Source organism: Eptesicus fuscus, chromosome 5 (assembly GCF_027574615.1).
Source record: "Eptesicus fuscus isolate TK198812 chromosome 5, DD_ASM_mEF_20220401, whole genome shotgun sequence".
In the NCBI taxonomy this organism is placed as follows: domain Eukaryota; kingdom Metazoa; phylum Chordata; class Mammalia; order Chiroptera; family Vespertilionidae; genus Eptesicus; species Eptesicus fuscus.
In genome coordinates this window covers 47262439-47278679 of record NC_072477.1, presented here as the reverse complement: position 1 = coordinate 47278679, position 16241 = coordinate 47262439, and positions in this window count along the sequence as shown.

Genomic DNA, 16241 nt, shown 5'->3' with positions numbered 1-16241 from the left:
ATACCCCAGAAGCCCTCTGTCTGCTCCTCTCTGACCAAAAGCAAATCCTACTCACCCTCACCACCATGGTAACCAGTACAGACTATAGCTTAATGTAGCCTGTTCTAGGAATAGAGTTAGCGTCTACATATCCCTTAGTGTCTGGCTTCTTTCATTCACACTTGTATTTGTGAGACTCATTCATTTTGTTTGGTAGAGTTATGGTTTGTTCATTTTAAATACCATGTAATAGTCCATCATATAAATATACTGCAATGTATCTATCCAACGATTGATGGACATTTGTGTTGTTCCAGTTTCTGTCTGTCACGAACACTGCTGAGTCATCTTCTGTCTTGTCCAAGAAAGTCTTTTCTACCTTAAAAGCATAAACATATTATCTATGGCCTCCTAAACACTTTATAGCTTTTCCTTTGTTAGCCATTGTGGGATTTGCAAATGTTTTTTTCTCAGTCTGTGTCTTGTCTTTTACTGGGAGCACATAGGCCCGGGGACTTTCCCTGTGGCATTCTTCGAGGCTTGGATCGAAACTGCGTTGCTGCAGAGATGAACTGTGTTTGCTTCTGCCAGTCACCCGGGGTATTTGTATAATCCAAGATACTCGCCCACCAAGTTTACTTTCCCAAACAGGAAAAGGCAGGAGGGAGAAGACAGGACATGCTTCTTCCCTTCCAGGGAAGATGAGGAAGTGGCACATTCACTCCCACTCACAATGCCACAGCTCAGTCATAGGTAACTGTAAGGTAGGCTAGAAAGTGCAGCTTTCAGCGTGGTGGCCAGGTGACCAGCTGAAAGTCCTGTGCAACATGGCAACACACATTCTAGTAAATAATAGAACCCACATGTGAACTCAGGTCGGTATGATTCCAAAGCCATGCCCTTTGCACTACGTTGTGCTATCTTCCTGGGAAGAAGCCAACAGGAATTTATTATTTTTTTATTATTATTGATTTCAGAGAGGAAGGGAAAGGGAGAGATAGATAGAAACATCAATGACGAGAGGGATCATTGATTGGCTGCCTCCTGGGGATCCAGCCCACAACCCAGGAATGTGCCCTGACCAGTAATCAAACCATGACCTCCTGGTTCATAGGTCGATGCTCAACCACTGAGCCACAATGGCCAAATGAGGGAATTATTTTTTAATAGATTCCTAAGTAAAACCCTCAGGTCCCCCAGCCAATAACTATCAAAGCCAGGGCTTGAACACCCATTTTCTCAATGGAACAACTTCTCACTACACCCCCTGGGCCCTCTGGACTATTCCTGGAAGGGGCATTGTCATGGCCCCCTGGGTGGCATTGTACTCATTCTTTGTTTTTCTGGGGAGCCAGTAGTTACCCTCCCAAACTTTACCCCTTTTCCTCTTTCCAGAGAACTAACTAACTTTGCCCTGTGGCCCGGCACCTGGAATTTTTCTAGCCGCTTTGTGGCACTCATCTCAGTCTGCGGCCTCCTGAGCACCCTCTGGGTCGTTGGGCAGGAAGGCTGGGAGTCAGCCTCCAGCTCCCAGCCGGGGACAATATTTAGAAGACGATGCCCCTGGTGGGATGCTCATGGCAGCGGTGCCTCAGGAAATCCCCTGGCCTCAAGGCTGCACCTAGAAGCATCTATTTCAGCTGGGAGGGTGCCTGAACATGAAAATCAATGAGCTTCTTTTTCTTTCCTTTTTGCTGATTTTGCAGGAGTTTGAGAACCAGCTAAGTGGGCAAAATGTCTGATAGTTTCCAACCCAGATTTCTCATCTTGACAGAGTTCTTAGGAGCTGCATGTGTGTGTTTAGGGTTCACTCCATCTCACTCTTTTGTACTGGGTCTACTCTGTCAGGTCTGTTTCATGGGCGGGTAGCGGCTCCCTGGCCAGAGATGACAGGCCCCATTCAGTGTGAGCAAACGGTTAGAGGGATTCGCTTCATGTCGGGTAGACACCAACGAGAAAATGAAACACCTGGAGCTGCTCGAACTATGAGGAAGTCACTGCATCTGTACACGAGAGTCTGTCATAGCTCCTCTTCTCACCTTCATTAGGCTGTTTGCATATTCCTAGAGCCAGAGGCCATGGTGAACTTATTCATCACTCAGCGGCAGCTAAAATCCATCTCTGAGCAGGTAGACAGCTTTGGGGTTGGTGCTAGTGGCATCGGGTGGGAGAAACACAAAAGAATTAGAGGACACTGTTCAGTTCAACAGATATTCATAGGGCACCTACCGTGTGGCAGGTACTGTTCCAGGCACCATGAATAAAATGGTCGTGCCCTCTGACCCCGGGGAAACAGGGTTGCCGCTCAGTCGAAGGCAGTCATGCCGATTAATAAAGTTAATGAATATGCTAATGCTCTGGCAGAATAATGGAAAACCTATTGTGGGGCCCTAGCTGGTTTGGCTCAGTGGATAGAGCGTCAGCCTGCGGATTGAAGGGTCCTGTGTTTGATTCCAGTCAAGGGCACATGCCAGGGTTGCGGGTTCGATCCCCAGTGTGGGCGTGCAGGGGGCAACCGACAATGATTCTCTCTCATCATTGATGTTTCTATCTCTCTCTCCCTCTCCCTTCCTCTCTGAAATCAATTAAAAAATATTTTTTAAAAAATACTATTGTGGGACCCCACCCCACCCCTTGGAGAAGTCTGGGCAAGGGTTGAATGCAGGAAGACAGAGTGAGCATCTCAGACTCAGGCACCAGCTGTAAAAGGCATGAGAACCTCAAAGGCATGGCACATGGGAAGGCCTGCCAGTACTTCTGTGTGATGAAGTGCTCGGCGCCGGAGGAGGGTCGAGAGGCAGGGGAGGCGCCTTTGGAAAAGTGGTGTGCTGGCTTATCTCTGTGGCCCCCATGTACCCATTCTCCGCCTTTCTCTGCCTTGCTCTTGCCCTGAAAGCTGACCTTTAAGGACTGTATCACCTGGGCTCCCAGTCACCTGGGCTCCCAAATCACCTGGGTTCCCCAGCTGTCCCCTCACCCTTCACCCCCTCCCCACCTTCCAGCTGGCTTCAGCCAATGGGAGGTACCAATAGAAGATCAGATGGAGGACAGAGAGGGGGATCTATTTCTGCCACCTACCAGCTCCCTCCCTGCCGGGCCAGATGGCTGCACTGCCTACCAGGCCCCAACTCCCTCCAGGTGGCCCCTCCTCTGAGGCGACAGCAATGCTGCTCTTCCCTCTGTCCTTTTAGGTCTAGACATGGGCACAGCTTCTCCCTTGTGCTAGGCCTTGGACACTACCTATTGGTTCTCCAAACTTTACCAACCCCTCTAAGCAGTGCCTTCATTAAACGCTCTTCAGTTGACCTTTCTGAGTGTGCACCTGTTTCCTGGATCTTCCTGGTGGGCTGCATGAAAGTGTAAAGAATGACCATGTAAAAACAGTTGCTTTCTGTTTTGTTTTATTGAGATACTAGAGGCCCGGAGCATGAAATTCATGCATGGCAGGTGGGAGGGGGGATCCCTCAGCCCGGCCTGCACCCTATCCAATCTGGGACTCCTTGGGGGATATCCAACTGCTGGTTTTGGCCTGATCCCGCAGGGATATCCCTCTCACAATCTGGGACTGCTGGCTCCTAACCGCTCACGTGCCTGCCTGCCTGCCTGATTGCCCCTAACCACTTCTGCCTGCCAGCCTGATCGTCCACTAACCACTCCCCTGCCAGCCTGATTGGCACCTAACTGCTCCCCTGCCGGCCTGATTGCCCCCAACTGCCCTCCCCTGCCGGCCTGATTACCCACAACTGTCCTCCCTTGCTGGCCATCTTGTGGCGGCCATCTTGTGATGCCAGGGCAGCCATCTTGTGATGATGTGGGCAGCCATCTTGTGATGACGTGAGGGTGTCATGCAAGGGTGTGAGAGCCACCTAGGCTTTTATTAGTATAGATAATTTGCGTATAACATTGAGTAAATTTAAGGTATACAACATGTTAATGTGAAACATTTATATATTGCGATGTGATGACCACCATAGCTTTAGCTTTACCTCTATCACATTTCTTTTTTGTGGTGAGAATACTTTGTTTTTGTATTACAATGACACTGGCAAACAATTTTTTTAACTCCTAAGAATTATAAATTTAAATAAGCCAGATACAAAAGAAGGTATAGAATATACTTCCATTTATATGAAATGTGCAGAAAAGGTACATCTGTAGAGGCAGAGAGAGGATGAGTTGTTACCTGGGCGGGGGTGTAAATGGGGAGTGACTGGAAATGGGCACAAGGGATCTTTTCAGGCTGATGGATTGTGGTGATGGTTAGACAACTCTGTAAATATACTAGAAATCATAGAAATGAAAAAAGTTAAAATGAAAAACTTTATGATATATGTTATACCTCATTAAGCTAGACCTATATAATAAAGAGGTAATATGCAAATTAACTGTCATGCTCTCACAAGATGGCTGCCTACAGCCAGGCCAGCAGGGCGGTTAATGAGGGACGACCAAACGACTGAACAGCAGGCTGCGTGGGGTGACCAGGCTGGCGGGGGGCCATGAGGGGTGACCAGGCTGGCAGGGGAGCAGTTGGGGGCAACCAGGCCAGCAGGGGGGGCAGTTGGGGGCAACCAGGCCGGCAGAGGGGGCAGTTAGGGGCGACCAGGCTGGCAGGCAGGTGAGTGATTAGGAGCCAGCGGTCCAGGATTGTGAGAGGGATGTCCTGACTGCCGGTTTAGGCCCGATCCCTAGGATCCCCCGAGGGGTCCCAGATTGGAGAGGGTGCAGGCTGGGCTGAGGAGAGCCACCCCACCCATGCATGAATTTCGTATACCGGGCCTCTAGTAAGATTATAAACAAAATATATAAAGTTTAGAAAATAAAGAACAAAAATCACCTATAATCCCACCACCCTAACACAACTATTATTCTTTTTTTAAATATTCCATTCTAGATGTTATTTGTTATCTACACTTAACAATTACAAAAATAATAACATTGATTAATATGTATTGCATGCTTAGCAAAATGCAGGTGCTGGGTCAAACACATAACAAACATGATCTCCTTTAGTCCTGACCACAACCTTCTGGGGAAGGTACAGTTATTATCCACGTTTTATTAATGAGAAACTGGAGGCTTGGAGAGATTCACTGACTTGCTATGAAAATGTAATTTCGCACTTTGCTGCAGTCTTGATTCCTTTAATGTCTGGATCAGTAAACCACACAGTACTTAACTCTTCCCTTCCTGAATATGGATAGTTTTTTTATAAAAAAAAAAAAAATGTGATGAACATCTTCATTAGAAATAGCTTGATCTATATTTAACATCATCTTCTTAGGATGCTTTTCTAGAAGCCGGGTCAAAGGGAAGGAGGCCATTTTTAAATTGCTTGAAGTGAAACTGGTTTCCAGAGATTTGGGATTAATATTTCCACCTGACAATTTTGTCTTACCCTCACCAGCCCTAGATATGTCATTGAATTTCCTCTTTTATAACTTACCTATGCTTTTTGCCCATTTGTTTATTGGTATCTTGTTAGTTTACTTATCAGTTCTGTATAAGTATATTAATCCTTCATGTTTTATCTTAGCTGAAAATGTTCCCTCTGTTTGCCTATTTCTTTATTTTACAAACTGATTTTTACATAGTGACATTGATTGTTCTTTTCCTTTGTGACTTTATTCGCTGCTTCTAGACTTTCAGAGATGTCTCTCTCCAAGGTGTTGATAACATTCAGTTATATTTTCTCCTGATTTTTCGGTAGTGGAATTGGTTTACATTTAAGAATTATCCACCATTTATTTTAGTAGATTGTTTGGGATGTGAGTCTGTGTGATTTTCCCCCCAAACTGTTACTCAGCTATCCCAGCAGCAACACCTTTCCCCACTGTTTGTTGATACTTCATCATATTCTTGTAAGAGGCTGCATTTTGCTCCAGAGCTATACTATCATTTTTATAAAAATATAGGTTTTTATTGATTTTTTAGGGAGAGAGAGAAAAGAAACATCAATCGGCTGCCTCCTGCATGCCCTCTACTGAGGATCGAGCCCACAACCTGGGCATGTGCCCTGACCGGGAATTGAACCAGTGACCTCTTGATTCATGGGTCAATGCTCAACCACTGAGCAACACCAGCCAGGGCAGAGGCACACTATCTTAATCATTATTGTTTGAGAATATGCTTTTGTATATAGTAGGTCTACAGTTTCACCTTTACATCCATGAGAGTTCAACTCATCTGACTTGTAGCCTCCCAGGTAAACAGCAGGACACGGGAGAGGATGGTGATCCAGTGCTAGTAGGGGAGCATGCAATGTCCCTGGGTGTGACTGGGACCCCAGAGGAGAGTGAGCAGGAAACCTGGCCCTGAGATACTCAGAACCAACAGGCCCAGAAGAGCCTTTCATGCAATGTCATGCAGGCCCTTACCTTTATAAGAAGAAAACCCAGGTGAGGAAAGGGAGTCTTGTGCCCAAACCCAGAGAGGCAGTTAGTGGCAGAGCTGGGACTATGTCTGGGCCTCTGAACCACTTTTTAGCGCTCTCGAATGTTCCCCAGGAAAGAAGGATTCACGGGAGGAGAGGTCCACGTGGGGTGCAGCATCAGGGAAGGCTTAGTAATCACGGAGTTGGCTTATAGGTGAACGACACTAAATCTTTTCACACCTAGTATCTCTCACCCTTCCCTTCATGCTCTGTCAAGTCCTGTGCAAAACCCCTTCCCCAGCTGCCCCTTAATTGACGGGCCAGGTCAACCAGCCCCCTCTGTGTCTGAAACATACCAGCTGACGCTCCCAACTGGGAGCTTATCTACAACACGCCTCCATACTTCCGCTCCCACCAAATGTTTACCAAGAATCAATTATTTTTGTTCCCAAATCTATGTATGCCATTTATGCTTAGCACTGTCATCATGTAATTTAACCCAAGGAAACATAAACCAGAAGAGAAGAGTGTGAAACAAAGAAACGAGTTGCTGTGTCAGGACAAACACGTTGCTTTGGAAAAACTTGACAAACTGTATCCCTGAAAAATCAAATGGAGTGAGTGGGGATGCAGTAACTGTTAAAAAGACAAACCCAGGAGGAGTGTGTCTAAATCTAAAAGGGCTCTGCACTCAAAGTGTTTCCAAGGTTCTCCCTTCTCTTTACGAAACAGTGACGGAAGATGAGACGGGGAGGTCATCAGAGCGGCCTTTTTAAAGGAAAGGCCTTGGATCCACACGGAAATAAGATGCTATGTGTCCTGTTTTATGATTTCCCAGCTCAACCAAAGTTTCAATTAATCAACCAACTACTCCCCGGATGAGGCATTTGGAAGAGAGGGGCATGTTCAGACTCTGCACCCAGGCCCGAGACAGAGGGGTCTGGGAGCAGAGTGCTCAGGATTGTCTGAAAGCCAAGTTAAGGGGGAGCTTCTGGAGCAGTTAAGAGTTAGGAGCTGACCCCCTCAGACCAGCGGGAGGAGGAGTTGTTTGCAGGGGGTTGCTGTCTCTGTCTCTGTCTTTGTCTCCATGTCTCTGTCTCTATCAGTCTTGGTATGTGTCTCTTTATCTGTGTCTCTCGCTCTGTCTCCATGTTTCTGTCTCTTTCTCTGTCTCCATATCTCTGTGTGTCTCTCTGTCTCTGTCTTCCTGTGTGTCTCTGTCAGTCTTGGTATCTGCCTCTCTCTCTCTGTTTCTCTCCATGGCTGAGTCAGATGGAGGAGTCCTCACGTTTCACTGGTTGGCAGTTTTTGCCTTCCCACTATGCCTGCTCCCAGCCCACAGGCAGGAAGAGCTGCTGCTGGCAGGAGCTGTTCGGGTCAGCTGAGTCACCCCATCAGAAAACAAGACATGAGCCCACCCTGTGCCTGGTCTGAAGGGCTGGCGCTGGCTGGCGTCCCAGGACCACTGAAAGCCCTGACTGAGACATTTCCCATTTGAACCCAGGGTCCAGCCTCCTCCCTGCTGACCAGCCCCTCCCTGGAGAGAGGCAGCAGCCCTCTGCCTGGTGATGAGGACTCCTGGGGAGCAGCGGTCCCCGTCCATCGCGGACCCTCTGCAGCCGCCGGCTTTATGTCAGGACTACGGCTCTCTGACACACACACACACACACACACACACACACACACACACACACACACACACACACACCCCCCGCAACTTGCATTACAGTTGATGGTACCCTGGGGACATGGCTGCCTTCCCCCCAGACCCTGCGCTCTCTCATGCGAGGGACCACACCTGTGTATGGTCCCTCGCATGAGAGAGCACAGGGTCGAGGCACATACCACAGTGACTAGAACATAGTAGTTGTTCAATAAACATTAGCTTCCTGCCCTGTATTGTTCCTCCACAAGCAAGTCATCTGAATCTCTGCTTTCCCTTCAAGCATCTCTCCTGCCCAGGACTCCTCGTTTCCTTTCTGTAGCCAAGTCCAGCCCAGGGTCTGGGCCCAGCCGAACTCTGTCCACACAGTTCAACCCGCCGGTGCCCTGGCGTTGCTGTCCCTCTGGCTTCCGGCACTCGCTGCCTTGTATCTGCTGCCCCCACTCCCCTGCACCTCCTGGAATCAGAGGCAGAAATGTCTGCATGTGGGCACAGGCGTCGTCTTCTGGGAAATCTCACAGGAGACCTGGGTCCCCAGATGGTTTAGGACTAATAGGAGGGGAAAGGAGGCCTGGAAAGGCTTTGAGTAGAGCTGCCTTTCAGCGCGGCTGGCCTGTGGTGTGCAGGGGGTTCCCCGCTGTCTCTCTTGGGAGGTTCCCTTGGATGGGGCACCTGTGAGGAGGCTCCCGGTGGTGGCGCGTCGGCGTGTACCTTTCCTGGAACAGCATTCTGATGTGAAAAGCAGTGTGACTGTCAGAAGAGCCACTTACTTACCAGGTGTGTCATCTTTATAGGTTTTTGCTTTTTCACATTCCGAACATTTTTAACACAGAAATCATGTTAACGTGGCTGGATTTGAAACTAGAGATGGAGTGATTCAACCCTGGGCTCATCTAAAATAGATAAGGAGGCCTGGTTCGCTGAGCGCCGGAGTCGGCCATGTGCTTGGACGGCACGCACAGCTGCAGGGAATGATACCCCCTCGTAAATTAATCACCCGCTGGCAGCCTCGCCCTGGAATATTTATAAGGACACAGACCCGGGAAGGAGGAACTGCAGGTCTAAGCTGCAAAGATGATTGAAAGAAGGCCTCTCGGTGTCTGGGAAGTTTGATTCATGGTTGCCTGCAGGAAGACGGGGGAGAAAGAAAAGAAAGCAGCCGATTCTGTGTGGAGAGAGACGGCGTGTGAAATGTTGTGTCATGTTCAACAGCGGCCTGTCCTTGCGTGTGTCTGTGAGTCTTTCTCTCCACAGGAGAGGGGAACTTAGCAGGACAGTCTGGTGCTCTCCCTTTCTAACCTCCAAGTTCTGGCAGGGCAACCCAGGGCAGGATACACTTAGGGATCTGAGGGGAGTCCCCACATTTGCTCCCAAGTTATACCAAAGCCCCATCTCACCCTGGGCCGCAGGGACGCCGCGGCCCCCCTTCCTGTTCTCATGTTGATGAAGCACTGTGGGTGAAAGGGGATCTGCCGCCGAGGAGAGATACAGATGGACCCGGCGACGTATCGGTGTACACTTATCTCAGCGCGGAGCCAGACGCTGCAAGGGGACCCCCTAGCTCAGCGAGCACAGTGTAACCTTAGGCAAGCTGCCTCCTCTCTGAGCGTCTTCCTCACCTCCACCCCTCCCACCACTCAGTTCCTCTCAACTATTAAATTCCTCCGGGAGAATGGGGAATCACACCCTCTCCCCCCCACTCCGCCCCCGCCCCCAGGAAAGCCTCAGAGAACCCCAGGAAAGGCATGTCAGGGTGTACTGGAAGGAGCAATGAGCAGCATGGCCTAGGGCCATTGGTTTAGACTTCACTGAGCCCTTATCAGCAACAACTGATTCATTAGTGTATTGCAACCTTGACCTACGTGCACCACTGTTCTAGGTAATGGGGTAAAAATGGGCAAAAGGCAAGATCCCATGCCTGTGGGCATCAGAGATGTGGAAGAAAGCTGGCACGGGAGCTACGGTGCAATAATGCAAACCACTGCCAGAAATGCACAGAGGGTGCTGGGGATTGAAAGGGGCCACATCACACAGCCTGGGGCGGGGCGTGCAGGAGGCAGCTGAGGGCTAAAGGAGGAGTAGAGGGTAAGCCAGGCCAAAGAGAAGGGGGCAGAAGGGACAGTGGAGGCAAAGTCCCAGGCTCAGGAAAGACACATCCTGGCACATGGAGAAAATGAGAGCATTTTGATGTCACCGAAGTGGCAAGAAATGAATCTGGATCTGTAGTCAGGACCAAAATATAAAGGACTTAGGTCTTCAACTTAAGGAGTTCGAATCCTATAGGCAGCATTTTTAAATGGCGCCCAGAGCATGTCACCTCTCTGCTCAAAGCTCTGCACTGGCTCCCACTTCCCCACAGTAAACACCCAAGTGCTTACGGGGCCTGTAGGCCCAGCATGGCCTGGCTTCCAGCTGCCTCTCTGACCTCATCTCCTCCCAATGCCCCGCCCCTGCACACTCTCACAGCCTCCTCCCTAGTCTTCAAGTGAGCCAGGCAGCTTCTGTCCCAGGACCTTTGAACTGCCTGTTGCCTCTACCCTAAATGCTCTTTTCCCAGATATCGTCATGGCTCACTCCCTCACCTCCCTTACGTCTTGTTGAAATGTTACTTCTTGGTGAAGCTTGCCCTGGCCATCCTTTTCAAAATGTCAATGCCCTCCTCTCATTCCACACTTTAAAAATCCTTTCCCCTGTCCGGTTTCTTTCTTTCAGAGCACTTAACACCTTTTAACATATGTGTGAATTTCTTCTTTATTATGTCTCTTCCAACTAGAATATAAACTGGACCAGAGCAGATGTTTTCATGTATCTTCTTTACTGCTCTATCCCCAGTACTTAGAATAGTGACTAGCACATAGTAGGTTCTCAATAAGTTTCTTAATCTGTGACTAAGCTAGGGAGCCAATGACAGGCATTAGACAGGGGAGTGACATACTCAGATTTATAATTTAAAATCACTCTAGTTACACAGCAGCTACACAGTAGACTCCTGGTAGTTTTCCCAGTTTACTTTCTAAAAAGCATGACCCATAGTAAGAAATTAATCTAAATTAAGTGACCCAGTACCTATACTATGAACTCACAAATATACAAAAACTTCTAACTGAAATGAAAGTTTCATGAAACAATATTTACTTATTCACCTTTTGCAATGCTGTGATCTATTCTATTATATGTCTATATCTTTTTTTTAAGAAAAAGTTTATAATGGTTACTAAATTGATTTCACAACCCACCAATAGATCAAGGCTTGTAGGTAAAAAAAAAACAAACAAACAACAACAACAACACTGGTATAATATCCTGGAATTAGATCCTGATGATGGTTGTACAACATTGTGAATACACTTAAAACTACTGAATTATACACATTAAAATGGTGCATTTTATGTTCTATGAATTTTATCTAAACAAAAAAAATATTTTCATGGTGTAGAGGATTAGTTTAAAAGAATCCAACCTGGAGATAGGAAGACCAATTAGAAAATGATTATAATAATCCAGGCAAGAGGTAATGAGTGGACAGAGACAGACAACATAGAGGACAATAGAACTATTTAGAAGGTTACATTGGAAAGCAAGAGAAAAAGGAAGAGTCAAGGGTGATTCCAACTTCCACCTCTGGTACTAGGAGATGATGGTGCTCATTTGAAATCAAGAACATGCAGTGCACATAGTAGGATACCATTTTTAGTTAAAAAAAAAATAACCAGTGTGTGTGTGCTCATGCATTTGTGAATGCACAGGAGAGCTGTTAGGCTACACCCCACACTGTTGACCAGCCAGGGAGGCCTGTTAGCTGAGATGAGAGGTCCACCAGCATTCAAGGGGTGGGCAGTGGAGGAGGCTGGGAAAGAAGGGGTACAGAGACCAGGAGTGTGCCAAAAGACCCAGAATTGCAGGGACTTTTCAGAGGAAGGTGATCAGCCAAGACTTCATGAGATATGGGTTCTGGAAAGTGAGGAAACAGCAAAGATAAAGAAGGCTACAAGGTTAAGCCTACCTGGCCAGTCTCAGATGTTTTCTGGAACAGCTCTCCCAAGTGATTTACGGCCTCAGAATCAGCAGGGCTTTGGCCTGTGACGGGCCAATTTGCCCTTCATTGTCTTCACCCACATCCTTCGTTCTCTCCTACCCACAAGCCTACCTGGCTGTCCCTTGCTCCCTTTGGTGGCTTTTCTACATGGAGGTCCAAGTGGCCTCTGGACATCTCTGAAGGAAATTTTTTTGTTAATAAGTAGAATCTAATGAGCAAAATAGACAAATAAATAGGAACAGACTCATAGATACAGAGAACAGACTAACAGCTGTCAGAGAGGAGGGGGTTGCAGGGCTGGGTGAAATAGGTGAAGAAATTAAGCAAACAAACAAACAACATACAAAAAATCTCATAGACACAATCATCAGTTTGGTGATTACCAGAGGGAAAGGGGGAGGGGGAGGTAGAAGAGGGTAAAAGGGGAATAAGTGGTGAGGGAAGGAGACTTGACTTTGGGTGGTGAACACACCATACAATATACAGATGATGTATTATAGAATTGTACACCTGAAACTCCTATACTTTTATTAACCAATGTCACCCCAATAAAGTCAATAAAAAATAAAGAAATAAAATAAGTTTCCTCCCTGTGGGCTGAGTGAAGGGTGGGTGGTTGTGACAACCCCAAGGGCTGTAATGGGTGGAATATAGACATTTTTCACTGTGAGGAAAAGAAACGCATAATTATTTATTCAGCTAGACCCAGTCTTCACATGATTCTGGTAATAGAGTCCTTCAGCAGTCACCCAGCAATATGGCTCAGCCCTAAGCATTCCCTGCCTCCCACCCTGCCCCGCCCCCACCCCGCCAGAGGCAGACTGCTGCAGAGAGGGTCACAGTTTTAGACAGATTTCTACACCCTTTCAGAGACTTGTGCAGCCTTTTCAGAACAACCCAAGAAGGGGTCCACAGAGTCAGAGCTAGAAAAGAGGGCACGAGGCCATGATCTGCTTCTGTTTGTCAATGGCCTTGAATTACTATTTAGCACTTACATTAAGGATCAGGACTGCGTCAATCCTACAAACATCCATGGAGCTCTTATCACCTGCAAAGGAAATGCTCAGATCCTGAGAGGCTACAGACTGGGCTCCTTCTTGCCTGTCAGCCAGCATCCTTGTGTGAAATAGAAAAAGGCACCTCCTACTCTGGATCAGTGCAGGCCCTTGTCAGGAAGCACAGCTTGGTGAGCAATGCTCAGGCTACATCAGATCCTGCTACCCATCCCCCCAAATGCAGTGCCCAACCCACCACATACAGCAGCCCCAGAGACAGAGATGTATACGGCAGAGTCTTCACCCCCCAGAAGCTCATAAACTGGTTGGTAAACACACACCTAACTAGCCAACCAACAAAAGCAGCCTCTGGGAAATGCAAAACCAGAGGTGCAGATGATGGTAGGGGCATCCTACAGGCAGGAGAGATTCACTCTGAGAAGGCTGCCTGTGGAGATGGAATTTGAGCCAGGCCTTGAAATGTTGGCAGATGGGGGAGTAGAGAAAGGGGCGCAAGATTTCAAGATGTCTCCTAGGAACTGGGAGGAAATTGCTTTGGCTGGAAGAGAGGAGAACCAACGGGATGGAAAGGGACCTTAGGGAAGGTCATGGGGATAAGAATGAAAGTCTAAATTGCGGAGAGCGTTGACTAACTTACTGAGGAGTGTGGACTTGGAGGGAGCCACAGTAGGTTGGAGAATGGGGTTTCCTCCTCTGACCTAGGTATCCTGGGTCTTTCTCAGAAGTGGGGTTGTCTTACAAGAAGAATTCACACTGAGACCTTCCAAAGGGGGCCCCAGCTGCTCTTTACAACAGCCAAGGAAGTTCCTGAGTCGAGTGTCAACCTGGCCACATCACACAGAGGGGTAGTATGAATCGTGTGCAGACTCATCAACAGGAGAATGCCCGTCTGCATCTATTGAAGGTCATCCCAGACAGTTCTGGCTCTGCTCCAATGATGGAGGGGACACTCCTGCTCTGCTCGAGGGCCCCAGGGATGTGCACATTCCACCAGAAAGCCACCTGGAGAGAGCATGCCTTTCAAAACCCATAGGATGGAGCCCAGAACCCATGGCATCACCTGGTCCAAGCAAACCTGGCTTCTATGAGCAGGATTTCCTTAATCACTGCGTGGCTCAGTCCTCCCCACTGGCTGCTCCTGCATGAGACAGACAAGCATTGCACAGAAAAAGCTTATGGCCAACCACCTTACCCTCACAAAAAGTCTACTCCTTGACTTCTCCTACACACTTGCTTCTCCAAGCATGCTCTACAGACCAGTAACATCAACATCACCTAGGAGCCTAATGGAAATGCAGAATCTTGTGTTCCAGCCCAAACTTATTGGATTTTTACAAAACCCTCAGGTGATTTGTGTGGACCTTGGAGGCTGAGAAGCCTGTTCTAAACCATTCTTTCCTGTTCTTTGTGTAGCTCCCTGGTTACTCTTGCTCAGTCTCCCTTACCTTACCCTCACCTGCCCCTTTTAATGCTGAGAGATCCTCTGCCCTCTTTCTTCTCCTTCTGGCCCCTCCCTGGGTGATCTCAGCCACTGCCATGGTTTCCAAGACCACCTGCCTTTCACTGACCCCCTAGTCTGTACACTTGTCACCAACCCCTTTTCTGGCTGCCTGACGCATACATCTAAGGGCCTGTGAGATGGCTCCACCAACAACACATCAGATTCCACATGCCCCACACTGAATTCATCTTCTCTCCCTCAGCCCTGCCGCCCGCCTCTTGTGTTCCCTGGGGCATCCAGGCTATCCTGCAAATTCATTCTATATACTGTGGGTCTACTTTCTAAACAGTTTCTGATCCTGGGTGCCCCTCCCTCCAACCTCATTGCCACAGCCTCAGATCAGATCCTTAACTCTGTCTGAAGGGCCGCTGCAGGTCTGGCCAACTCAGGAAGCAGGCTCTGCCACCTCACAGCTACTGGGACTGGAGCACGCAGCCTCCTCGGTTGTCACTGCAGGGGAAAGGACTCCTGAGAGACCTTGCTTTAGCCCCTCACTGACACTGACATTACTAAGGCTCACAAACCATTGGTCAGAATTAGTCACATGACCCCATCTAAGAGGGGGTGGGAAAGAGGAGGGGGATCCTGCTCTGTCACAGCCTGGAAGGAGAGGGCAGTTGGACATGGGTGAGCTCTAGAAACTTCCTCCGCTCAGTCTGCTCCATAGCCCTTATCACCGCCTGACATACTATGGGCAGTAGCCACCCCGCCTCCCTTATCCATGGTTTCTGTACTTTCAGAAACAGTCAACCAGGGTCTTAAAATATTAAATGGAAAATTCAGGAATAAACAATTTATCTGTTTTGAATTGCATGCTATTCTAAGTGGCGTGATGAAATCTCGTGCTGTCAGCCCCATCCTGCCCAGGATGTGCCCCACCCCTTTTTCAGCGTATTCACGCTGTGTACGTTGTCTGTCCATTAGTTATTGACCCACTTGGTTATAGATCAACAATAGTGGTATCTCAGTGCTTGAGTTCAAGTCACCATTATTTTACTTAATAATGCCACAGTCACGTAACTTTTATTACAGTACTAGAGGCCTGGTGCATGAAAATTCATGCACTGGAGGGGGGATCCCCTCAGGCCGGCCTGCCCCCTCTCACAGTCTGGGAGCCCTCAGAGCAGGAGGCAACCTGGCGATCAGGGGAAGGCGACGCCCCCATCACACCTCTGCTACTCCCACTGCCGGCACCGCAAGCCTTGACCAGCCCTGGTTATCTGAGCCTCGGGTGGCCCTAGGTGGCTAGGCAGCCGCCATCCGAGGCTTGCCTGCACCTCGGGCCGACCCTGAGTGGCTGGGGGCTGAGGGGACTGGGGGACTCCAGAGGCAGGCATGTGGCAAGGCCGGGCCCGCCTGGGGGCAGGCCCAGCTTTGCCGTGCGCCTGCCACCCAGGCAGGGCTGAGGGGACTGGGCACCGCCATCTTGTGGCTATGGGCACCACCATCTTTGAGGGTGTGGCAGTCAAATAGCATATTCTCTCCTTATTGGCTCTGGGCACCACCATCTTTGAGGGCGGGATAGTCAATTAGCATATCCCCTCCTTATTGGCTCTGGGCACCACCATCTTTGAGGGCGGGCAGTCAATTAGCATATTCCCTCCTTATTGGCTGTGGGTGCCACCATCTTTGCAATGGTGTGAGGGTCTAATTAGCATATTCCCTCTTTATGA